Genomic DNA, 26226 nt, shown 5'->3' on the forward strand with positions numbered 1-26226 from the left:
ACACGATTAGGAACAGTCAGGCAGCTCAAGTTTACTTCACAATTAGTGCTAGGCAGTTTGGGATCAGGAGGAGAAGAACTCAGCAGACCACCAACTGCTGCTACAGGTGCAGTATCACACCAACTTTTTCAAATGGTTTTATAATGACTAACTCATCCCAGGTGCTTGTGATTGGATATACTTGCAGGGTCAGGGCAACAGAGTAGCACAGCCAAGATGACCCTGACCTCTCAGAGAATCATATTCTCCAGCAAGGCTGTGACAATAAGCTTCAGCTGACGTTACTGCGTGTAGTTAAATCAACAGCCTTGAGCTCCTCCACCCAGCTGACTATTGTTCTGATTTAACATTATCGAATGAAGAGAACATGTCTCCACGGTGCTTGCCTCGCTTCATTGGCTCCCTGTACATTTTAGAATCAATTATAAAATTTTATTGGTGACCTATAAAGCGCTGAATGAACAGGCCCCAGGGTATCTGTCAGGCCTACTGCAGCCTTATATGCCCCCTAGAGCTCTTAGATCGGTGATCTTTTGCTCTTGGCCGCACCAAGGTCGAGGCTGGTTCTTAGAGGTGTGTTTGCAGTTGTGGTGCAGAAATTGTGGAATTATTTGCCTCTCCACATTAGACAGGCTCCTACCCTCAATCTTTTTAAATCTTATCTTAAAACACATCTCTACTCACTGGCTTTTAATAGTGCATGAGAGTTATTTGCTTATTTGTTATTTGCTATTTGGCATTGATGTTAATTGATATTGCTATTTTATTGTGTGTTATTTCATTGTGTAATTTGTATGTTTGTACAGCACTTTAGTTAACACCACTGTTGTAAATAAAAGTTGCTATATAAATAAATAAACTAAAATAAACGAAATGTATTCTGACTTAAAAAAACAAACAAAACAAAACTCTCCTGTGGATTGAAGTCAGGTTTTGTAAGGTCTCAGATGAAAAGACTTTGACTATGTCTAAGATTAACAATGTTTAAAAAAAAAAAACTATATAAATGCTACAACCAAGCTCATAGAGGACTCATTTTTACGTTATTCTTTGATTCTTTTCTTTTGTTTATTTCATGATGATGATGATGAATATATGTGAAAAGTAGATAAAACAATGAGGAGCTTTTGTAAGTAATTTAAATGCCATGGTGCAGCCAGGGGAGTTGCTGGCTGTTACTTTTCTCTGAAAAATATGCTACTTGTAGCTCGAAAGCGTTATATGGCTTTAATGATGCTTTAATGAAGTTACTCTTGTGCACTAGTGCACCACCACACCATCACAGATGCTCTCTTTTTAACCTTCTTGGATTATTGAATTGAGTAGTCTTTTAGAGTGATGAATGCTGGATGTTTTGTTTTGTTCGGTGTTGTGTTCAGCCACATTACCCTCGTTATTTCTTGTTTTGCTCATGCCAATTTTTTTTGTTTTATTATATAGCAATGTTAACTACATTTTAAAGGGTATTGCGGTGTATTTAAAAATGGGTTAAAAAAAATCTTACCTATGTGAAACTATGTCTTAATGCTCTTAGCAGCTCATACTTGTAAATAGGTGTGACTGGTTAAATGAAAAAAACACACCTAAGCAACAATTTTTCGTCTAATTTTGCCCTTTTCGAACTGTATCTGAAGGAATTGTTTTTTATATTTAATAGTTTTTAAAACTTGGTGCCTTACACAAACTCCTCGTCGTGTTTATTTTCTTTACTGCTCATGGTGAGCTTGCACACACATATTTGCTTTAATAAAGGACTTGCTTGCCACTGAATGGCCTGTTTATCAGCATGTGGCTGTCAGGGAAATTTATGAGATAATGAGATTTTAGATTTTTTCTTAATGAAATTCTTTGGCTGCAGAGGATATTAGCTGTGGTGGATCAACCTTTAAAGACTTTTTTTCCTTTCTTTTTTTTTTTTTACCTCTTTCAACAAGAGGCAAAGGCAGGCCAGTTTTCATTTTGAGGGTAAACTAAATCCACTGCATGTCTACTGCACTGTAGTGAATGCACACAGATTAGTTTCCAGCTTGATTCAGAATTGCCATTTTGATTGTGAGGAATGGTGGAATCACATATTGATGGAGTTTATCTCTTCTGTGCATATAAGGGCCAACCTCCGAGGCCCCCGTCCAGCCATCAGCTCATTAAGCCCGGGGAGTTCACACCTCTTGCCATGTTGGGCCCAGCTGTGTCCCCTCAGTGTCCAAGCTGGCTCAGTGTTCAGGAAAGGCTGCCAGCTTCACAGGCACAAAACAGGCCAGGCCCTCTGATCTCTGCTAGAAATGCTATGAATCACAGCGTGGAGGTGATGGTCCAAAGTGCTCATTAAAATGGGCCATAATAAATATGGAGGGAATGAAAGGGTCTCTCTACCTGTCAGCCTGGGACAGTTAATGAGGGGAGGCTGTTAGACGTCACTAATGACTGATGATTAGGAAAACAGTGGAAGGTGTGTTAACAAACATTTAACTACAGATTGGCAGTCGTAAATGTTTCACGGCTAAAATGGGCACCACAGAAGGGCCTTGTCTGAAGTGTTTAATCCAATTCAGCTTGACTCAAACAGATTTTAGCATCACATAGTGTCACTATGCTTTTAAATGTCAGTGAAAGTTAATGTTTTAACGCTATTTTAGCTCGTCTTTTTATCAGCAAGAGTCCAACTAACACATGAAAGTTGGTGTAAAGGTGGAAGGGGCTGTTGGAAGTCATTGCCTTCTTTTAGAAAAGTGAAATAGCATACCTGGGGGGGCACTCACTTTATGAGTGCTTTTGTAGTTTTGATAGGACTTTTTTTAGATGACAATTCATTCTCTCTAGTCATTGATCAGGTAATCACTGCATTTAAAATAAGAGTCCTCGTTGAAAATCATGGAAGAAGCTCACTTAATATCTTTGGAGAGTTTTGCAACTTTGCAACTTGAGTCAGTGATAACTTCACTAAGAAAGTGTCATCATTCATCATTTTAATAAAGTAAGAGTAAAGTAAAAGTGCCAAAATTGTGGATTTTCCAGCTTCTCTCAATGGTGTGGTTTTCTAAATTACATCAGTATGAACTTTATACCTGTAGGTTTGGGATTAATCGTCAAAAGAATAAGTGTAAAGTCTTGGGCTCTCAAAACTATAGTGACTCATATTTATGACTTTTTCCTATTTAAAATAATAAAAAAATGTTTAACTAATCAACTTTCATGAGTCATGGTACAAAGCAGATAACACAACTTTGTAAAAAATAAATATATCCAATATATTTATATGTATAAAGTATAATTTTTTAAAATCTCAGCACTGCATCAGAACGTGATCCATAGCCACATTCCTTCCGGAGCTCAGGAACAAGACACACACAATCAGACAAACATGCTCATATTCATTACCAGCACTGGCCAGCTGCAGAAAAGCTAATATTGGGCTTGGTGGTTGGGTTTGTGCAGGGTGGATTAGAAAGCACCATCCTGTGAAAGAGCTCTCGTATCGCCTTGCAGACTGAACCCCCTGCTGCAGGTCACCATTCAGCATCAATCCAAAGACGGCTTTCACTGTGCAGCCAGGTGGATGCAACATAACTCAGGAGTCAGCCAGTGTAGTCTGATGTGTTTACCTTCCAGATAGCCAAGATTTAATATTTCAAAGCACAGCTGACATCTTTCTGGATGATGTGTGCTCATGTTGATGAAAAATAAAGGGGAAGATGATCATAGTGTTGCTCTTTATGTTTGGAAAAACAATGAATCAAGTTTAGTTGATGCTGACATAAAAATGTATAACCTCAGCGAGTTACAAATTAGCTCATTTCAGCTGAAGCTGTCGCCTTCTTCTTCTTCTAGGACATTCTCTTGCTTTGCAAAAATAAAGACATGAGCACCGTTTTCTATGTTGAAAATAAAATAGAAGGAAAATAAGGAATCTAATGAAGAAAAAGAGACGTGCAGGCCTGACTGGATTAGAGAGGGCCTGTTTTTCCTCTCCAAGTCAATGCACTCCTTGACCAGGACAGATAGATAGTGACGGCCTGCCAGTTGGTTTTCATTACATCTTCTGCATTTCAGACCTACTCAAAAAAAGAGAAAAAGAAAAACGGTATCCATCCCTTCTTCCCGCCCCCTCTCATGTGAACACACTTTTCCCTCTGAGGGAAAGGTACAAATTGTTCCTGAAAGTGAAAAAAAAATTGCCAGAGGGGACTTTTTTCAATGTATTTTTCTAATATCCTCTTCAGACTTGAAGTCTCCCCCTGCCTGCCTTTTTTCTTTTAAGTAAAACCCCGTCATGTACCCCATGGGGGCTCCAGTGGAATGCTGCTTCAATATAAGATCTGTAACTTTGCATTCACCCCAATGCATGGCTACGTGTGTCCAAATGGGTTTCCATATGGGGGGAGGAGGAAGGCGACTGGAGGGAGGGGGAAAATTTCAGTCAGTGATATGGGAACAAGGTGAAACTGTGCTTTGTTTGTTGCCCTCTGCGCATACCATGACAAAATTGGAACAGCAATAAAATAAGGCACAGATGTGCATTACTGGCTCAGACTTCAATTGTCCACAAGCTGGATGGAGGCCTGGTCAAATAGTATTAAAAGTTGGATGGTCTGACTCCCTTTCTCCCCCCACTCTCCCCCCTAAAGGCTTGTTATCTCTCCAACATGCTGTGCTGCCTGGATGCCAGCATAGCACACCGATAACCACAACCAGAACATCTCCCCTCATAGGTCTCCTCACCCTCTTCTTCTTGAGTCACGCCATGCTACACCTACGGGAGCGGTGCACTTCAAAGAGAATAAACTCGCACACACATCAGAGCCACAGCAGGCTGATTTTCAGCGGATAAGACAACTCCTGTCTGTTCTTCGGGAAGCATTGCCCTTTGACCTTCTGGCTTTAACTCTGACAAACTGAACTGTTCATTATTCCAATCAATCAGAAATTCCTTCCTGAGTTCGCCTTCCTGTTTTAGATCACTGAGAATTAGCTGCATCATTTGAAGCTGCAGGAAAATCAAAAACATGCAAAGCCACATGGAGGAAACACACAGACATTTGAGCAGCAAATATGCCATGTAGAGAAAAATAACAATGGATGAATCTTAAATCAGCTTTAAACACATCAGCAAAAAGCACCAGAGGCCTTGAAGATGTTTTTGTATATATATTATAGTTATAAAACTCCTCCTGTAGCTGTGAAAGATGTTCTGCCAAACTTCACTTCTGCTCTTCATACTGAATACGATGCCAGCTGTCAAGGCTTGGGCTGAAAGGTTTTCCATTTGCTGGGCCATATTGTCAATAAAAACCATTGTGATAGCCTTCCATCTGCTTTGTTTCTACGTAAGAAAAAGCAACACAGTCCATGGACCCATAAATCTTGGATGATTATCACCAAACACCCCGGCTTTCCAAATGTTCTGATTTGTTGGATGTATAAACTAGGCGCACATTTAGATGCAGACTTTTATGAACCCCAGCTAACCCTCTAACTGCACATTTAAACAGCATAAAGCCAGAAACTAAATCTATATATCCTTTTATTATAAAATAAAAATTAGAAATAAAAGATATCATGCAGAGACTTAGCCTGACTTAACCTACAGATGTTTATTTTTTATTCTAAACTAGTTCCAGGTCACTTATCCCTTTTTTGATTTGCCAGTATTTTCATCTTTGTTTTTACCTCATGATGATTCTTTGTTTGTGTGTTTTTGTGTGAAAAAAAATTGTCAGGAAGAGAAAGGGGAAAGCAAAAGACAAAGTAAGTGGGCAATTATTCTGCATCTTTAGCCAAGCAGAAGAGGGACAAGTATGGGAACTGTATAAAGCGAGCAGCCTGCTGATTTTTCCAGATAGCATATCTGCTTCTTTAACTCTGCCATGAAGGGTTTGTAGGGGACCCAAAGCCTTCAGCAAGCATCAGTCTGTTGATGCAAAGCAGACCAATTACTATCCCCCCCCCCCCCCTCCAAATTGCAGAAGATATTGCCTGCTCAGCCTTACGCTGAGTTTGACTCTGCATCACCACTATGTACATGCTGGACTCTTATCTGCTGTAGCAGAAAAGCCAAAGATAGGGATAAAGAGCTGCAGAACTGCTAGGATGGGAAACAGGATCGCTTAAATGACACACAGACAAGTAATCTCTACACTAATCACTCTAATTAGTTCACTCAAAGCCAGGCTCGGTCAGAGTTTTAGCCTTAAGGCATCCTTTTCGTTTAATCTTTAGCAGTTAGCTCTATTAGCGAGGGGAAACAAGAAGAAGAAAAGAAAATCAAGTAGTATGTGAACACAGCTGATAATGATTATTAAAACATGAATTACCATTAAAAAATAATCCCCCTCTCTTTCTTCCTGTTAAAAGGGTTTTTTTCCTTCTCACTGTTGTCAAAGCGCTTGCTCATAGGAGGTCATATGATTAGTGCTAAAACTACATTTTGAAATAGACAAAAACTTCAAGAGTTTTAAAGCAGAATGAACAATTTATATGGCAACCAATTAGCTTCTATAATTGTGGCAGCTCACAAAGCTTCATGTATCTTTAACATTGAGATTTATAATGAATATTCAAGGCCCAGCCCACTTCATTGGCCAAACAGTGAAGAAGCAGCAAGTAGATCGTGGAACATATAACAGGACTTCAAAGCTCAATCACTGCATGATTCACAAATGGTATGCCTATCCAGTCGTAGTGGTGTTGGTATATTTTAGACTCCACCCTCAGCTTAAAAAAAACAAGTTCTGCCACCCGCCATGATGCAGATGGCAAAACCCTTCTTTCTGTGTAAAGGTAAGTTTAAAATAAGGGGGTGGAAAATCAGGCAGATGACAACCCACTAACCGATCAACAGCTGAATCAAAGGTGTATCAGAGTAAACTGGCATGTAATCATGCCAGTGGACCGATGCATAACATCTATGTGGACATTAACATCCAGTGAAAGAAGACTGCTGGTGCTAACATTGCTAATAAGTGCTACTGATTTCAGCAGCATCTGATGAATCATTATCATAGAGTTAAATTAACTTCTGCTTGGCATCACTGTCCTACGGCATGACCCTGTTTCTGCAAATCTTTAGCTGTTAGGTAACCTAACCAAAAATTTGCTGCTGTGCATTAACGAAAAAATATCTACGCTTTGGTCTCATCTCTCCAAAGGTCATTGTTCCAGAAGTCTTGTGATTTGCTCATTGCTCGTCTCTGCAAACACGTTGTGCTGCCATGTTCTTTTTAGAGAGAAGAGGCTTTCTCAAGACTTGTCCAGTCTTTTTTATATCGTCACTGTCTGAGATTGTTTAGACATCTGCAGAGGACGGATAGTCGATACATTAGACAAAGGATGTTGACTGTGGAGCTGCCAGGCGGGAGGAAAATAGGAAAACCACAAAGATTATTCATGGATGTAATAAAAAAAAGAACACATAGAGGGATGATGGGACAGGAGAGGATGTTATGGATAGGGTATGGACAGGATCTGCTGTGGCAACCCCTAAAAGGAGCAGATGAAAGAAGAAGAAGAGGAAGAATGTTATCATGAACTTTAATACTTAACATGCTAACTGAGCCCTGTAGAGTATGAGAATCAGACCTTGAGTAATTTGTAATTTCTCAGAGCACTGCACAGTCTGATCTTGGGGAGAATTTGATAGGACATCCACTCCTGGGAAGGATGTACTTGAAAATAAAAATTTTGGATTCTATGTGACTATAAATGCAAAACTAAATGTTTAATAATGTAACAAAAACTCAAAGTTTACTTCAGCTGTAGCAGCAGAAGCTGATTTGTGTGATGTGCCTTTCAGCTGTTATTATGACCACATGGAGGAGCTTTTAGCATGAAACAGATAGTGCAGTAACTGCTGCTTCGTGTTGTAGCCTGCAATTCTGTAGGAACAGTAAGATGCATCCAGTTCAATCTAGCTGTATAGCTTTAGTGCGGATTGTTAAATTTCATAGTGTGATGGTTCCTTAACAGTTCTGAAAATTAACTAAGAGACTTCAGAAGCTCCACATGCAGTTGTAATCTACTCTCAAAGAGCAGTTAAGCTATGACCCCATGACAACATATTTAGTTTGTCAGAGCACCTTGAAGTGGATTCATACACGGTCAGTTAACGCCCATAATAAATTTCAGAAGCAAACATAGTTCAGGGTGAAGCATTAATGTTCATCTTTGATGCATGGAAGAAGAAGTGAACAGTGGTAGGTGTGTGTCTGTCTTTGAGAGTCACCCAAGCGAGTGGTGTGTAGTGAGCCTGTGGGCCCCTGCTTCAGCAGGTTGCGTTTGAGAGCTGCTGGTGCTGTATGACTGTCCTGCGGTGTGAGAGTGAGGAGCTGGAATCATCCGAACCCCCTGCCGCAGCTCCAACATCTGCTTGCCCACCATAACCAATCAGAGGGGAGAGCTCAGAGCCGAGACAAATCGGCCTGTTCGGTGATCTTTTCAAGGGATCCTGGTGGAGGGGTCAGAACAAAAGACAACCCCCGCCACCTCAAAACCCTCCTGCTGTATCCACCCTCTTCATCCTCCCCACGGCCTTCTGGCTTTGATATTTTAGACTCCTGCATGGAGGAAAAGCCTTCCCTGTTCATACTCTCTCACACACCCCATGTCCACACAAATACTTCACTGGGTCATGACAGAAAAATGACGTTAGTTGAAGTATCCTAAGCATGAGTGACATACAGTGCATTTGTGCGAGTCCTTTCTTTTCTTCGCTTTCATAGGACAAATTGAGGTATTGACATGCTGGAGTTTGTTGCCCTCATCTTTTCAAACTATCTATCTCATTGCTCATCTCTTATCTAGACATTCTGGCTCTGAGCTGAGATAAACTCTGACAGCCTGAGGATACGCAGGCGTCAAGCAAGCCGATAGGCAAAGCAACTGCAGTTTTCCAAAATGAGATAAACAGATATGCAAGTCACATAATAAATCACAGTCCTTAAGATCCTGAGCTGGTTTTAAGGCCAGTGTTACATTTTATTTGTGAAAACAGACACAAAGACTGAACCAGACGGCCTGGATCCAGACAGTCTATCCTCTGGCCAGCCCATCTAAGCAGACTAAAGACGTGACTCCCTTTGAACATCTGAGGAATTGGCAGAAGTGCACGAGGTAATTATGTGATACTGTAACAGAGAGAGAGAGAATGAAGAGACAGAGGGCATGTGTGTATGTAACAAAGAGCCTGTTGGTACAGTGGATGCCCGCACAGGGATGACATTCACTCCATCTCGGTGATAGCCCGTGACCAGCTAGAATTACCTTGTGCTGAAATCTGGCCATATATTCCATTTGATGCTGCTGCTTCTCAGAATGACTTCAAACAGTAAGAAGTTGAGCTGTTTCTGCCAAAAGTTGCTGAATTGAAACATATAAATCATGCTGAACAGATATACAATACCTCCATTTCTCTGTTCCTGAATGGCTCTTCCTGATGCTCACAGAATACATGTGAAGCAGCGATTTTAGAGAGTGAGGCGGGGATTGTTGCTCTTTTGTGATGACTCTTCAGTGAACCAAAAACCAGATAGATAACAGGATCTTTTATCAATCAAGTACATAAAGCAAACAGTAACCAGCAGTGCACAATGGCTGTGGTTTACTTTACTCGGTTTGATCTCTAAAAGCATCTCAACAGTGATCGGGCTCATTAAGAGGAAGGCCGCCAGAGCCTGCTGGGTTCTGGTTTCAGAGCAGATGTGCCTGGGTATAGGGGTCCACCTGATGAAGCCTCAGCCAGCTGCCCTCCTGAAACAGGTGTCTAATGGCTATAAAAATCAGGTTCGCTCAGTTCACTTGTGCTTTTTGAATTTGCACATTAGTCAGTCCTCTCCCCTTTATCCTCTGCTGTCAGTTCTTATTTATCTAATTGGTGTTACTGGTGAAGAGGCACTGACCCGCCGCCCTTCACCTCTTCCAGCAACCTTTCTCCCTCCTCCACACGGCCCTGCCTTGGCCCTCTCCCCAGCCCTTAGACCTCATGTCTCCGACTCCGTACGTGCAGGCCCGCTGCTAATTTTATGCGCTTCTGCACATTGAACTCTGGTTAACTCCTGGTAGTGATGCGCTTCGCTCCTAACAGATCAGAACTGGCTGTCTCATCGCTGAGAGACTGAAGGGTGCTGTAGATTCATAATACTGACCAAGAGAAACAAAGAAGTCGAGTTTGAAAACTTGTTCAAACCAAGCATCAGAATGGGGAAGAAAGGTGATTTAAGTGGATTTGAAAGGCATCAATTCACTGGATGAAAATACCTTGATGATCCCATAGGTCTGAAGAGAATTCTCAGACTGTTTCAAGCTGTTAGAAGGTCAACTATACCTACAATAAGAGCATCTCCGAACACACAAAACACTGAACTTTAAAACAGATGGGTGACAGCAGAAGAAGACTGTATCGGCTGCTTCTCCTGTCAGCTAACAACAGGAAATTGAGGGTGCAATTTCCAAAAGCTCACCAAAAGTGCACGCAAGAAGATTGGACAAATCTTGTCTGATAAGTCTCAAGCTCTGTTGCAACATTCAGATTGTAATGTTTTGGTGTGGACAACATGAAAGCATGGATTCATCCCATTTTTATATCAACGGTCTATGTTGGTGGTGATATCCTCTTGGCACACTTTGAGCCCATTAGTACCCTTAGCATTGTTTAAATGCCACGGTCTGGCGGAGGATCAAAGCTGACCATGTCCCCCTTTATGAGCACAGAGTACCCATCTTCTAATGGCTGCTTCAGGTAGGACAATACAGTGTCACAAAGCTCAGATCAGCTCAGACTTGTTGCTAAAAACATGACATCGAAATCTCAAATCTTATACTCAAATGGCTTGCACAGTGACCAGATCTAAACCAATAGAGCACCTTGAGATTTACATTATGTATTTGCAGCCTACAAATCAACCAAGTGTTGGCATCATATTAATACTTGTTAGAGCTAAAATCTCTGGCGAATGTCTCCAGCACTTTGTTGAATCCATGCCATGAACAATTACAAATTAAGTGCCTAATAAAGTGATTAGTGACTCTCAGTACTTGCAAGGGAGAATTCAGAGAACATTTCACGGTATCAGCTATAAGCTATTCTGGCTGTTATGTGCCTTTGATTTGTCAGTCGTGCTGAAAAAGCTGAGATAGGATTATCTCGGTCAGTGAACTCAAGACTGTGCATTATGACATTTAGTTGACAATGCAAACCATGGCAAAGAAAAAGAAATCACGAATTCCTACAATTCAGGGACATTACATCCTCAAATTTAGTTCTTAAATCACAGTGACGTCCCCAAGATTGATAAAATGCTACCAAAGGCAAATCCCACATTAAAATTCAATATTTACGCTCTCTTCTTTGTGGCAGGTTTTCTGGATGCAGAAATACAAACATGGGTTCGCTTCCATATATGTGACACTGTCTTAAAAACGGGCATAAGCACATTTGTTTTCAGGTCTGGTCTTTCCAGGAAGATATTATTGGTGTTTACTGGATTTCAAACATTTAAAGTGACAGAAATAGTTAAGAAAAAAAAAGGGGGGGGGCTTGGAGTGGTTTTGAATATCGCACTGTCAGTTTTGAAAAGTTAATATGCAGGTGTGGTCAGATGTTTGGGGAGGTTGGTTTCCATTGCCTTAAGAGCATCTCTAACCATAAATAACACTTAAAAATATCACCATAAGCCAAGTGGTTATACACAGTACTCTGTTTCCTCAAATAAAGCTTACTTACAGACCTCATAAGCTACAGAAAGAATCAGAATACGGTGCTGATTCCTAGATTTATGTTGGAAGACCGAACCATCAACATGCTGAACAAACATGCATTTGAGAAAAAAATGTAATCACCTAGCTTAGACAAAACGTGAAATGTCTCTGGCTAGGAATCTTTAAACTAAAATGGTTCACAATTTACACCTTTGGACGCTGTGATCTATATGCAGTGCTCCAACCTGTCATACGCAAGAAGAGGAGAAAGAACCATGTGGTTTTTCAGCACAATTAAAGGACTGGGTTGGGATAGCTCACAAGGTCACAGAGAGAGCAAAACACTGCCCTGCTGGATAGAAATATCTAAATACCTGACATCAACAATAATATAAAGACCAGGACAGTGTGGAAGTGTGGAAGGCTGACAGGAAGAAAGGCCTGATTTTACTGCGGGAGTGTTAAGAGGGAGTTTTGAAATGGAGAAAGCAGAGAAGACTACAGCAAGAAGGAGGAGGGGGAGGAGTCGAGCGGACTGCCTGAGAAACGCAAACTGGCCCACTGAAGGAGTTTCAGTCAGGAAGGCACAGTGGCTGGTGGGTAATTTATAGCACAGAAAGGCTTGTAGGGTGAAAAACATTATTTTAGCGGCCCCCACATCCTAATAGAAGCCAGATGTGGAAGGATTAACAAAGACCATTCCCCCCTTCTCTTTCTCCCTCACTCTGCCTCTCCCTCTCTCACCCACCTCTCTTTCGTCTTCTCCCTTTCTAGCTCAAGTCCCTACTGTCTCATTTTCTTCCACTCTTCCTTTCATACTCAGTGTCAGGCTCGCCTCCACTACGCATGCATATTTTTCCTTCTGAGTGCGAGATGCACTGGGAATATGAGAGCAGTCAACACTCTGGTTTTTGAGGTGAGACTTAGGAAAGCATCAGTGAACCTCTTCAAACAGATCCTCTGTTTATTCCCGCTCCCTGCTCGTGTGCAAATGGGTGCTTTGTGGTTGCTGATGTCACTTTACTCTAGGGGTTGGTCGGGGTTGCCAGGCCACATGTCAGGCAGCAACAAAACAGGCTGGCATCACTTTACCCACTGCTATCAGGATGTAATTTGTTTCTCTTCTCAGTGAGCTCCCCGGGCCACTTTAAAGGTCTGATTATACAGTGGAGATACTGTTGTAATGCGGCGCCACAACCTTCAAAAGCTCTTTATAGTTGTGAGATGGTGGCAGCATCACAAAAGCCATTACCTGGCCGGCTTTGAAGAAAAACCAACCAAGCCACGACACAGCAGACGTGCTGAAACCCATATCGAGCGGGCAAGCCAAATGCAGGAGCTAAAGACAGTTAGATGAGAAAGTGGGACAGATGTTTCAAGTCTGTTTGAGTGCATTAATCACTAAAATGTGCTGAGTGAGAGTGCTGCCAATGAAAAGGTTCTGTGTTCCTTCCAGCAGAAAGGTATCGGTTCCAAAGTCAACACATTATGCAAATTGAATACGATTATTTTCGCTCTTCCCTCAGCGCTTACATCATCACCTGGGAATAAAAGCTTGATGTTGCAACTTGTGCCGCAGCCTGAGAAGATCTCTGGCTGCGGGATGAAGGGTGTCGAGTCAGGGCAGGTGCTCCTGGGAAAGTTTGCTATGTGTGAGCTTTCAACAAACAACTGTCTTTGCTCACATTTTTTGATGCTGCATATTTGCTATGGAGTGCATAGGTATGCACCTTGTTTGTTTGTTTTTTTTACAATTCTCAACGTACTATTTCTGCATTTGCATGTGTTTAAATGCGAGTGTTTTGGTAACTTTTTCGCCTGTGGTTGCTTGTGCATGTGTCACATGCGTGTGTGTGTCTGAAAGCAGCAGGGGCAGGAGCTCAAAGAATGACAGCGTGTCTGTGGCGGTCAGAAACTCAAACCCTCTGATCTCGTCTCAGAGTCTCCTGCCTCCCAGCTGTCACTGTGCCTCTGGTATCCCGCTCGGCCTCTCACCCCCTCCCGTTCCCTTTGAAGGCAGCTACCCAGGAAATTGAAAGCTGTTTTCAAACAAAGACAAGAGAAGAGAGAAGAGCACAGACACTGCAAAAATGGGTAGTTTGAAAGGGATGTGATGGAGAGGTTTATGGTTCAAAAAGTTCTTCATAGAAGTGAACTGAATTTTACTGTGAGTGCTGTTGTTATAGAGTCGAATCACTCTGAGAGTCTTAAAGTTATTTTGTCCGATTAGCGTTATTAGAAAGACTTGGTCCTCTTGTAATACTTGATCATCTTCACTAATAAATAGTTCATTAACCTTCACATATTTACCAGTAATAAACAACAAAGCAGTAATTAAGGATTGCAATAATCATCTGATGTTTGTCTTAAAGCATGTGTAAGTAGGCAGATGGAGTGGTTGTGGTTTTTCACAAGACTGGTAATGTGTACTTTTTTCTCTCACTGGTTAGTTTAATTTTTTACATGTTTTCTTTCACTTTCAGTAGCTGTTTGTTTAGGTTAAAGTACCAAAAATCATTTTTTTAAGATTTAGAAAAATAACAGTGATTAAGGTTAAAATGTGACTCAGTTCAGGTCAATTCAGTTTTATTTATGTAGTGCTGAATCACAACAACGGTTGCCTCAAGGCGCTTAATCCAACAGCTCACTGCTGACCCTGAAAACACACTGGATGCACCTTGTCGTCATCAAGTATGGATTAAGACAGACTCAGCACACTAACAGCAATTTTACAGTGTTTATTGAACAGAGAGCTTTGGAGCTTCGGGGAAAGATTTAGCAACAAGAACGCAACCAGTATCACTGTTAAAGAGAAGAGACAAAGACAGAAGTAGTCGAGGTAAATTCAGACTCATTTTGCGATTAGAGTTATGTGACTGAACAGTCTTACTTGTCAGTTCCCACAACTGAACCACAGGAAGTGTTACAAATGGGAAGGCTGTTATCCAAGGTGACTGGTGGTGGGCAGGCAGGTGAGTAGCTGGCTGGCGGTGAGAGCTGAAGTCCTCTTTAGGAGTGCAAATAAACAAGAGCAGGCTTAGAATGGGCAACTAGGAGGCAAGCAGAGAAACGGGGTTAGTGAAGGCAAAACACTAGAACTAAAGGTTATCAAGGAGGGGCCTGATTATCACCATACAGGCGTTAACAGTCTGGCGGATTTCTACAACACCATCCAGCCTTTGAATACCAGAAGCTTGACAAGATGATTCAGAACACATGTGGAAGGACACCCAGTGTGGGGAAGCTCTGCCCGAAGGTGAACTAGCAGGAACCAGCCCACAGCTACACCTGAGAGAGAGAAAGATTTTACCGATTATATTTACTGATTACTTTTATTTTTTAGACAACTTGCCACAAATAATTAATATTTTTCAAATATTTTCTTCAGCATAAGAATGGTTAGTTGTATTTCAATATTTAGTGGCTAATAAAATGTCCAAAGAAATACATGCACTGAGTCGTGGATATTCCATTTGCTCCTATATGATTAAAAATTGCATAAAAATTGATCTTTTGGGGATTATATAGATTTATTCCCTTTTCGGGTAAGATTTAAGGGTTGAATTGAGTTTACAGGTATAAACTGAGTTAAGTTAGCATTTCTGTGAAACAAGAAATTACTTCAAGGAAGGATCGATGCCTGACTCTTGATAATTTCAGAAGAGTATTTCGGTCAGTTTTAGAGATAAGTCAGAATAATGTAATCAAATTTTCTTTCGCTATATACCCAGTTTCCTGGAAAAATCTTTGATGACATTCTGCCAGATCTGAAATCTTTGGAATATATCTGTCTTGCATTCTACAAAATATTTCATGATATTCATATTCAGATAAGACCCATATAAATATCTGCGACAGATCAGATCTCCCCATATTTTCTCCATAAATGTTATGGATACATGACAGGTTTATACATTTGTAGGAATACTGCTGGATCATCATTTTTCATCCAGTGATACATGTACACTGTACAGCCTGAAAATTCCAATCACTTGTGCAGAATCTATATATGAGCTAAAACAACTTAAACAGCAGAGACTTTCCAACTGAACGCATGGATGTGTATCAGCTGAGCCATCAGCTGATGTGGGCATTGAGATCAACTGATCTGATTGTGGCTGTGCTTGATTTCATGGCCTGCTTGAATTAAGAGCATGCTGGTTATCATAAATATGAAAAAGCACAGGAACTTCTACATTGACAATGTGGTAATAAGCAAAAAAAATTTGCATTTGCATTTATAAAGGCAAACAAGACTGATATTAACTGAGGATTTTATGCAGTCTATAAATACTTAGATAAAAAAGAGGAATAGAAATCAAACATGCGGGTGAAGAAATAGAAAGACTGTGCTACTGTAGTAAGGAGTAAAACAAGTACACATGGACAAAGAAACAGGAGGTGTTGGTGTCTGACCATGTGTTCTCAGCGTTTCTGTAACAGATGAATTGGTGGCCTTTGACCTGACGTCCTGCTCGCCCTGAAGGCTTCAGGATCCTGGGGAGGCAAGCTCTGTTACAGTAAAGTTCCCTTCATACTTTCTCTCCACACTTCTCTGAGACAATACAGGAGTGTGCCAGAGCATCGGGGTTCCAGTAGCTCTACTGAGGTTACACTGGAATAACATTTTCATGATCCGTGTCTCAGAGGACGGGAGCCAGGGAGAGAGCAGATGGTTGTGTGGTTTAGCCCAAGAGTGGACAGCCCAGAAGACAGGAAAACAAACAGTGATGGACAGGTGGGCGTCACAGGGGTGTTCAGCAGCCAGACTGGCAGTCGAATGGAAAGCAGCAGCAGAGGATTCAGAATGGCATCTTGGCACAAAGGTTTAGACTGACGCTCGAGTCTCCCAGCCAACAATAATGTCTGCCTCATTAGATCTAGACCACGAGACCACGAGACTGACCGGTTGTTCCAGAGGGAAAAGAGCTTGTAAAACACTCCTGGTCAGAACTGTAAAGTTTATAAACGTAACAGATGGGTTAACACGCAGTTAAAGGACAAGGAAGAGAGCTTTGGTTCCTCTTTATGGCAACATGAAACTCATTGTTATATTATGTCAAGTTTTTTGTGTCTACTCGTTTTTACTAGATTATCAGTCAGCATGCTTTGCCTTTACTTTGCATTAGTGCAGATTTTCAGTATTAAATTCATGTATGGTGATGTCATCTTGTCTTGTTTTGTATATTTCATTTTATTTACGTCATCATACGTAGCCTAATAGAGACAATATCACCATAAACAAAGCTGACGACATCAAAAGTAATCAGAGTTTAACAGCCGATAAACTGATAAAATTTCACTGACAAAAGCGCCAAAAAAGCAGAATTCAGTGGTGCTTTTAAGGGTGTGACTCTCACTTGTAAAACTTGGTTTTGCAAAGTTACTATCTCAGATTGTTCTCCCACATATAAAGTAAAGACCTGAATCTCTTTAAGACGTCAGAAAGCTTTGTGGGGGGATTAAGAGATAGATAACTGTGGAAAGCTTTTTAAAGGTGGGTGAAGTGAAATATGAAAAAAAAAAGCTTAAAAGTAAATCTGACAGTGGATTTTATAACAAGTTGTTCAAAAAGTCAACACCCAAGTAAGTTTAATATCACCCTTCCTTTCCTGTCTGTGACATATTATTCTCTCAGATCATTTCTCTAAACGACTTATGCATGTCTCCCAGGATTTTTCTCAGATTACATCCCATTCACGAGTAGCCCCTTCACTGCATATAGCGGACTAGAATATTTGCAGAAGTAAACCATTACATGGGTAAGTATGAGTTGGGGAAAACGTGAAACCACGTAATTATGTACTAATGCAGCCTGAAAGGCTGGAGGGTTAATTCAACCGGCTTTAAATGTTAGCACACGAGCGCAGGTCTCTTCTCTTTTTCACGGTGCCTGAGAGTGGACTCGGCTTGTTTTACAAGTAGTCAGACGTATTAAATATTTTTAGAAACTACAGAAATCGGACCATGAGAAGAGAATGAATCCCTGCTGCTGTGTGATTTTCCACTGGTAACTGGAAGTTGTTAAATTATGTCCTCACATTTTATTATTTTGCTAAGAGATTAAATTCAGTTTCAGTCTGTAAATCTGTAACTTTGCCCTTGAAAGGAGGTCAAGAGTTCGCAAGAGTCTCTTATCACCTTCTTATGTGTCTACTTCTGCAGGTTGTCTCTATAACCTAAAGCCTGAAAGCTTGTAAAAACACCTACATACCTAAAACAGATTGAAAAAAAGAGATTGTTACCAGTTTGTTATACCACACAGTCAACAACATTTAAGAACTCTTCTTTATATTCAAAGGAGTCACTTGACTTCAGGAAGGATTCTTAATTTACTTTTACTGAGAGTTTGAAAAATTGTCAGACAAAGGATTTATATCTGTCTGTTTTTCTGTCTCCTCCTGCATCTCCTCCTCCTCCCTCTAATCAGCAGCAATAAGTTTTGTGACCTGCATCCCCAGGTGTGGAGGTGAGGGGTCAGAGCTTTATGGTGGAGTGGTTGGAGGTCAAGACATGCAGTTCATGGAATTTGGGTGTCACCATGGCTATCACAATGAGGCAGTGAGAATGACAGGTATCCCCTGCGGGCTGTAAATAGCAGATATGCTCTCATGCTTACGGGAGGGGGAGCAGAGGGGGCTAAAAGTCTGGTGGAGCTCAAAACAGGAAATGAGTATAAAAGGGAAGCACAAGGAAAACAAAAACAGACAAATGGGAAAAGATAATTGCATTTGAGGAGGAAAGGAATGCCACCAGCTGAGGAGCAGAATCTCATATCCCACTTATAAAACTTCGCAAACCCAAGTTCAACAGTTTATGACGACTCAAAAGCTCCTCCGGTCATGTCTGTTTCTGTAGAAATATCTGGATTAGTCTTCAGCTTTATTTATCTGTGCATAAAGTGGAGAAAAATGATAAGTGGATCTGACAAAAATATGCTTTCGAGGGCAATGATGAAAATTACAGAAGACACAAAAATGATAAATCGGTGCAGTTTGAGCAAACACGGTGGAAAAATGCAAAGAAAAAATAATAAATGGAGAAAAAATGTAAAACTGGGACATTTAAGATCACATTCGCATTTTAACCAGAAAAACATGCTTCCAGCACGTACGCAGAAACACACTAGTACTTGAACACTGATCATCCAGACGGTGCAAGGACGCAAGCTTGGGTCGGGGCCAGCTTTATTCCAGAAATATTGCTCGTCTGGTTTGTCAAAAAAGAGGAGCTAGGAGTGTAGCCGGGGCATGTTTTTTAAAAGTGTTTGAAAAGCAGAAAGAGCTCCAGCAACACTTTACTTTGGACCAAGTGCATAGGGGACAGATGGAGTGTAGTGGAACATATTTCTCCTGCAGGTCTAAGCTAACACAAATGTAGACGCAGTGTCAAAGAGATGTAGGGGGTACCAGAGGAGGGAGAGTGGTCAATATTGAAACAGTCATACCATGTTACTGTTGAGATCTCAACTACACTGTCATAAGAGGTTATTGTGGCATCATCTTTCTTAAGAACAATCTTGTGTATGTATATTCTTTTCATTTTAGTGTTAAAAAAAGTACACACACCTTTGACTTATGAACTGACTGGTTCTGAATCATCTTCTGTCTTTTTCTGTATACACAATAAATCAACACAACTTGCCAAAAAGAAAAAAAGAAAGAAAAAAAATCTAAAGTCTGGCTGGAAACTGGATACAGCGGCTTTTTCTGCACTGTCAGTTGATCCAAGAGAGCATAAGGGACTCAGGTGTATACAAAATAAAGAGATGGGGAGACACAGCGTATCTCTAAAGGAAAAGGGAGGGGGAGGACCCTTGCCCACCCCCAGGGTAGGTCACAGTCCTTGGCCTGTGACCTCTCTCTGAAAGGAGGGAATTTAGGGGAGGGAGAAAGAAACATGTCTGAGCAAAGCGAGAAGCAGAGAAGCAGAAGGAACAAAGGCTCAACAGAAGCCAAAAGTCTATTTGCCTTTACTTAGAACTAAATCTGCACTGATTTTACCACACATCATGAATATCTTCATATATTGTAATTTCATATGACCGATTTTTCTCTTTCTTTCTTTCAGTCGGCTGTAGCATTTTCAGAGCCACACCTGAGTGATGCTGTTCAGAGTCTGTCCAGCCCTGGAGCCACTACAGACGTTTGTTCATCTCTGCTGTTCATCACTTTTCTTCTTTAATCTGCATTAAAGGGCCCGGGTGACCCCCTCACCCCTCATACATCTGCTTTAGAAGCCATGTGCCTTCCAGATGTGGAAATACCTGACCCCGAGACTGCAAAACTCCAAGCACTTCATGAATCCGTCAGTAGATGGCAGCGCACAAGGTTGACTTTTAAAAAGCCAACCAGTGGATTTTGGTTTGGCTTATTTCGTGACATATTTGGGCTTTCATTTCATTTCCATTGGTATAAAACCAACTTGGCTTAATAAAAAAGATAGTAAGTGGTTTCTAAATATGACAGACCGGAAAATGTTAATATAAGGACAAAGTCATTCAACTTTTCTTTTGCTGAGAGTGAAAAGACTCACTGACTGAAAATATTAAAAACTCATAAATGACGATCATGATATAGGCCAAAGTAATTACCTCATTCCTTAAAAATAATGCCAGTGACAGTGTTTGTCTTGTTGCTTGTTAAGCTTCGTCTTGTCCACGCCATCTCCTTTTCTGCTCCAGATGTTCAGTGTCAACAAAAAGCTAATTGAGAGAAAGTTGTAAGCTATCTTTGCGTGTGTGTGTGTGTCTCCTCTTGGAACATCTGGCAGAGCCGCAGCAAGCAGCTGCTCAAGAAGATATTGCAATTATTTTTTCCTCCTTTAATATGAAAAAATAGATCCGTTCCCTCGAGGGAGATGAGGAAGACTATTTAACGACAATAATTATGTCACTAAACGGTAATAAAAGTGGTGTCAGTAGGCTCAGTTCAGTTTGAAAGCATTGAGGTGGTGGTTGTGAGCTGAAGACACGATCCAAGAGTCAAACTTGGATCGTGAAAGTTAAGCTTTGAGACCAAGCTGCCTGAAGGTGCCTTAAGGCAATGAATTTGAAAAGCTCTTTGATTGCTTACAAAGTAGCTAGGAAACAGATACAAAGATGAACAACAAGTAAAACCTCAAGCGATCATCTAATATATATATATATATATATATATATATATATATATATATATATATATATATATATATATATATATATATATATATATATATATGTGTGTGTGTGTATTTTGCAGCTACTGTCTGTATACTTAATACATTACGATGTTTTAGAGCATAAAACTACACGGTCCCACTGACATGAAGTGAACTGTGTGAAGATAGTGTGGGATTTTACTCACAGTTTCCTAAACACTCAAAGAGACATGGAAGTAAACTGTGGCATGGCAGATCCCGACAGCTTTAATATTTAAATATTAGACTCATATCATAAATTGAAAAAAATTTGACAGACTGGATTTGCCTTTAAGGACTCTCAGCTGTCTCCAGACACACCATGGACCTTTCCCAAAAAACTTCCCTCGTCTCCACTGACCAATCATCTGGGCTCAATTTTGCCTCCTAAAAAATAAGGGGCCCAAATAAGGGCTCTGAACTTTTTTCCTCGCCTGCTCCTCAGTTCTCTGTCAGTCTTTACGTACCGCTCTATCTTTCACAGATGCGGAATTTCAACCCATGCTGATCCGCAAATTCAACATATATGTATGGCTTTCTCTGTCAACGACCTCCACACCCCATCTCTTGTCGTCACTCTTTATTAAGGAAGCGGACGCACATTTTCTCAGTCGCCAAAGCTTTCAGCACTACAACAAACTCCTTCCCTGTCCGATTAAGCACACTAACAAGCTTAGCCAGTCTGTGAAAGACAGATTTACCGCAGTTCCTCTGTGCTGGTAATTACTGGCAGAGTGCACTGTAACAATTCTGGTTATAAAACAGCTTACTGCCCTGTCACGGTCCACATCCCCACTGACCCTCCAACCTCCATCCTTTCTTCACACCCTCTCTCTCTCTCTCTCTCTTTCTGGCCTTCTCACTTGATCTCCTGCTCCCTCTCCTCCGGTTTAGCTCTGGCACCAGGATCTTCAGCAGAGCCAAAGAGCTAAGAAAGCCAGAGAGAGAGTCCTCTCTTCATGGAGGGGGGAAAATGCTGAGAACAAGTCAGAGTGAGAAAGGAGGCCATTGTAGGGGGCTGGCCTGGGGACAAGTCACCCTTTCAGATGCGGCCAGCCGTGTACAATGGCTAAACTAACATCACTGACATTTGGAGTTGCCCAAGCTTTAGAGTGAGAGGAATGAGAAGGGGTGGGGTTTACTATTAAGGGTGAGGAGGCTGGAAAGAGCAGCAGTGTTGGAAAAGGCCCTTCAGAGGCACCAGCCATTGATCAAAAAATCATGTCAGTGGCTGGGATCAGAGCAGCATGCCCTCTGTTAGCTTTCATGTGCTGGAGAAGCTGCAGGGTGGGTTGGGGGACACACAGAAGAATGGCATGGAGGAGGGGAGGACATACGAGATAGCCACCTTTTTCAAACTCAGTCCCAACTGACCTAGCTGGGCCCATAACATTAGCCCACCCGAGGCCACTTGGGGGGCCAAAAGGGTGATAGAAAACATGCAGATGCTTCATCAAAGCAATCAGATAGCACTGCTTGTTACACTCTATTGGTTGCCAGTAAGGGACATGGTGAATTTGATTAATGATAAAGTGGGCAGCCAAGTGGCCTTCATGGCAAGTACTAATGAGTCCCCCTACTGCTCTTGACTGATATGGATGTGGCCTGTATCAATGACAGCAGTGGGCCATTAGGAGATGGTCTGTAGGTAAAATTCCACAGTAAATGGCTTCAGCTTGACTTGAGAGTACAGTTCTCTGTCCAGGAAGGCCATGCCAGACTCTAGAAACTCCGCACATCAGCCCAGTGAATTATCTGGGGCGATCGTGGCTCAAGAGTTGGGAGTTCGCCTTGTAATCGGAAGGTTGCCGGTTTGAGCCCCAGCTTGGACAGTCTCGGTCGTTGTGTCCTTGGGCAAGACACTTCTCCCGTTGCCTACTGGTGGTGGTCAGAGGGCCCGGTGGCGCCAGTGTCCGGCAGCCTCGCCTCTGTCAGTGCGCCCCAGGGTGGCTGTGGCTACAATGTAGCTTGCCATCACCAGTGTGTGAATGTGTGTGTGAATGGGTGGATGACTGGATATGTAAAGCGCTTTGGGGTCCTTAGGGACTAGTAAAGCGCTATATAAATACAGGCCATTTACCATCTTTTATTCAATAGTCTTTTTTTTTTATTCAGATTGACACCATCTGTTCATAATCCAGAGTACATATAAAATTGTATGTGTGGCATTATGATATGTTATGCGGCACTGCTGATCAGACGATTTCCCTGCTGATACAACAGTATGAGAAAGATGGACAACGTACAGTTCGGTCTAAAGGTTTTTGCACATTTCTCAAACTTTTGCCTCTGTACACTTCCCTAATGGATTTTAAATCAAGACTGAGTGAAGTGCAGACTTTTAGCTTTAATTCAAATGGCTTAACAAAAGTATTGTTTTGACTCTTTGGGAATTACAGCCGACCGTTTTCAGGCAATTGACCAGGTGAGGTATGTTGCCCTGATATTCCATTACAAAATTAAGTAGATCTGAAATTGATTCAAAGTGTTGAACTTGAACTATTTGATAACTAAAGCTATCAATATGAGATCGAAAGAGATGCTGATACAAATGAAGGAAGACATAATTTGAACAAAAAAGCAAAATTAATCAGAGATAGCAAAAACTTTAGGAGTGGCCGTATAAACAGTCTGGTACATTCTTTAAAAGGAGGAATGATCTGGACAAAGAAAGTAGACGATTGTGGAATTCTTTCCTTTGTTAGGAAAAACCCCTTCAAAAATCCAGCCAAGTCAAGAACGCTCTCAAGGAGATATACGTGTATGATTGTCAAGGTCTGCAGTCCAGAGAGTCCTTCATGAATGGAAATACAGAGGCTTTACAACTGGTTACACTTAAGAACAACTAGACCAGATTAGACTTTGCCAGAAAACATCTAAAAGAGCCTGCAAAGTTCTGAAAAAAAGAAGCAAAATCTGCAGACAGGTTAAATGAAGATCCGCTTCTACCAGAATGATTAAAAGAGACAAGCAGGGAGAAGGTGAGAAGCTTGTGGTCTGGAATATACCACACTATCTGTTAAACATGGTGAAGGCACTTTTATGGCATGGAACCAGACCACTAGTGCTTATACATGCAATAAAGAATATATAAAAAATCCAGAATGTTTGTTAAACACCCTGAATTAAAGTTGAAAACGTTGCCATGCGGTGAAGCAGGACTCCTTGAATACAGGGAATTTATTTACAGTGAAAATGTGCAACAGCAGCAATCCCAAAACTCGATTCTACATTCGTCTTTAGATCCCAATCTCACTGATCCTTCTCCAGAAGGATGCTCTCCACTGCACCTCATTCCATATTTACAATTTGCTCTCCACACCTCTGCACCACAGGTTTTGTAGTCATTCAACAATCCAGCACAGACCACTCCTTAGTATTGGCTCTTCACAAGGTCATCACAGACAGGTGCGTGATTACCTGCAAGTGTGCGGCACCAGGAGGCGGGAAATCTCCAATGAGACCTGCTACTGCACAAAAACCATCACTACCAGACACACACACACACACACACATGAACACACATACTGGCACAACAGACGAATGAGGCAGAGAGCTTCAGCAAGGACAGACAAACTATGACAGAAATTGTGCCACTGTCCGAAACATGGACTTTAAAAAAAAAATCACTGAAAATTAAAAAAATGTTTGGGCAATTTTACCTTTTTGCAAAACCGCAAAAGTTTTTTTCATTGAATTAAAACTCAGGTATTCTCATTTCCTAATGAGACTAACTTTTTTTTATTAGAAATTGTCAGTTGAAAACAATTCTGAACTCTCTGAATGCATTAAACTTCACAGTAACAACACACAATCACTAGCTTCTCTAACCAAATGAAAGTGAAGCTACTAGATGCCCATTAATCAAGAGATGGTAACTAAAAAAATATCAGAGAAGCTCCATCCAAAATTTCACTGTCTGGAAAGTTGCTGTGAAATGAAAAATCACAATTTCTGTGGAGGTCAGGATAAGAGCTGGAATATTTGGAGCAAGATATTTTCCCAATAAAACTGCACATCTGCTGGGCAGGCAGGAAAAGAGGAACTCACTTATTGCACTGGTCCATAGTCCACAATCTATGAACAAACAACAGTCAATGTATGAAGTCTGTAGAGTAATATTTGGATAATACAGAGTTGTGTTGAAGCACTGCAGAAACGAGGTTCAAGCTGTGCTCCTTGGCTACAATTACAGAATGTATGTGTTTAGAATGAAGGAGACGTGCCTAATGAAAAGAACGCGTTGCTTTCTATTATCCATGGAGGGGACTTTGAGGTTGTACAGAATCCAAACAAAGAGAGTCAAGACACAGGAGACACACAAGGATAGGAAACAACCAAATTAAAACAGCAGGTGAAAGAAGACGAGGAAGACACTAAAAGCATCGACACAATAGGGGATGAGGACAAGATGAGGAAATGCAGGAAACAATAAGGAACAAAAGAAACAAACTGCAATTAAGTAAAGAGAGGGAGCGAAACTTAGGGACGTGAAAAAGAAACAGTTTATTAATGAATGTATGGGGTGAAATGCCTTAATTCCTGTATTATGTCTGTTTTTAAAGTTAATAAAAATCTTTTGTGTCTGTGGCTCTATTTACTTTTTCAACTTACCAAATCCATTAAACATACAAGTGTGCCTTTGAGAGGCTTTATCAAAGAACATTCCTTTTAATCAACATAATTAAGGATTTCTTTTATTTTAGTTAAACATTTTGTCCAGACAGTCAAAAATATATAGGCAAGAAATTTAGTTTTCAAACCTACTGAAACATAGAAAAAATAATCATAACTTCATTGTTTTTTAAACATGCATCACTTTCAGCATTTTCACAACTTTCATGTCCATTGTCAAATCACAAATATACAAATGCAAACAGTCAGAGGATGTGAAAACGGTACCGCTGCTGAACGAGTACAAAGCTATACAAATAGGGAAGAACTGTATGACTGTACCTGTTATAAACATACTTTGGTTTAGTTTCGTTTTTTTAAATTTCCCACAGCCTGTGTGAATATAATCAAAAGTCTTCATGATCTCCCTTTTTGTAAGCTATTTCTCACATTAACTGTTCTTTCTAGTACTGTGTTCACCTGCATGGAGTAGGCAGCAGGTGATGGAGTGAGTCTAAAGTGATCACAGAAGGAGCTGGCAGCACTGTGGAGTGGAAGAATGTTGAATTGTTGGCAAGAGAGTTTGACTTCAGGATCCAAATGCTAATCAGAGCTGCCAGAGAGCCAAGATTTTGATGCAGTTTCACCATCTTTTTTGGCATCCAGTTATCTGGTCAAACAACTGGGACAAGGGCTGCTGTGGTCTAGCTTTTGCAGCTGGCAACATCTCCTCTCTCTCTCCGGAGT

The sequence above is a fragment of the Mchenga conophoros genome, linkage group LG14 (assembly GCF_057382185.1).
Source record: "Mchenga conophoros isolate Kocher_MC1m ecotype Shallow Benthic linkage group LG14, M_conophoros_male_GT1.1, whole genome shotgun sequence".
Classification (NCBI taxonomy): Eukaryota; Metazoa; Chordata; class Actinopteri; order Cichliformes; family Cichlidae; genus Mchenga; species Mchenga conophoros.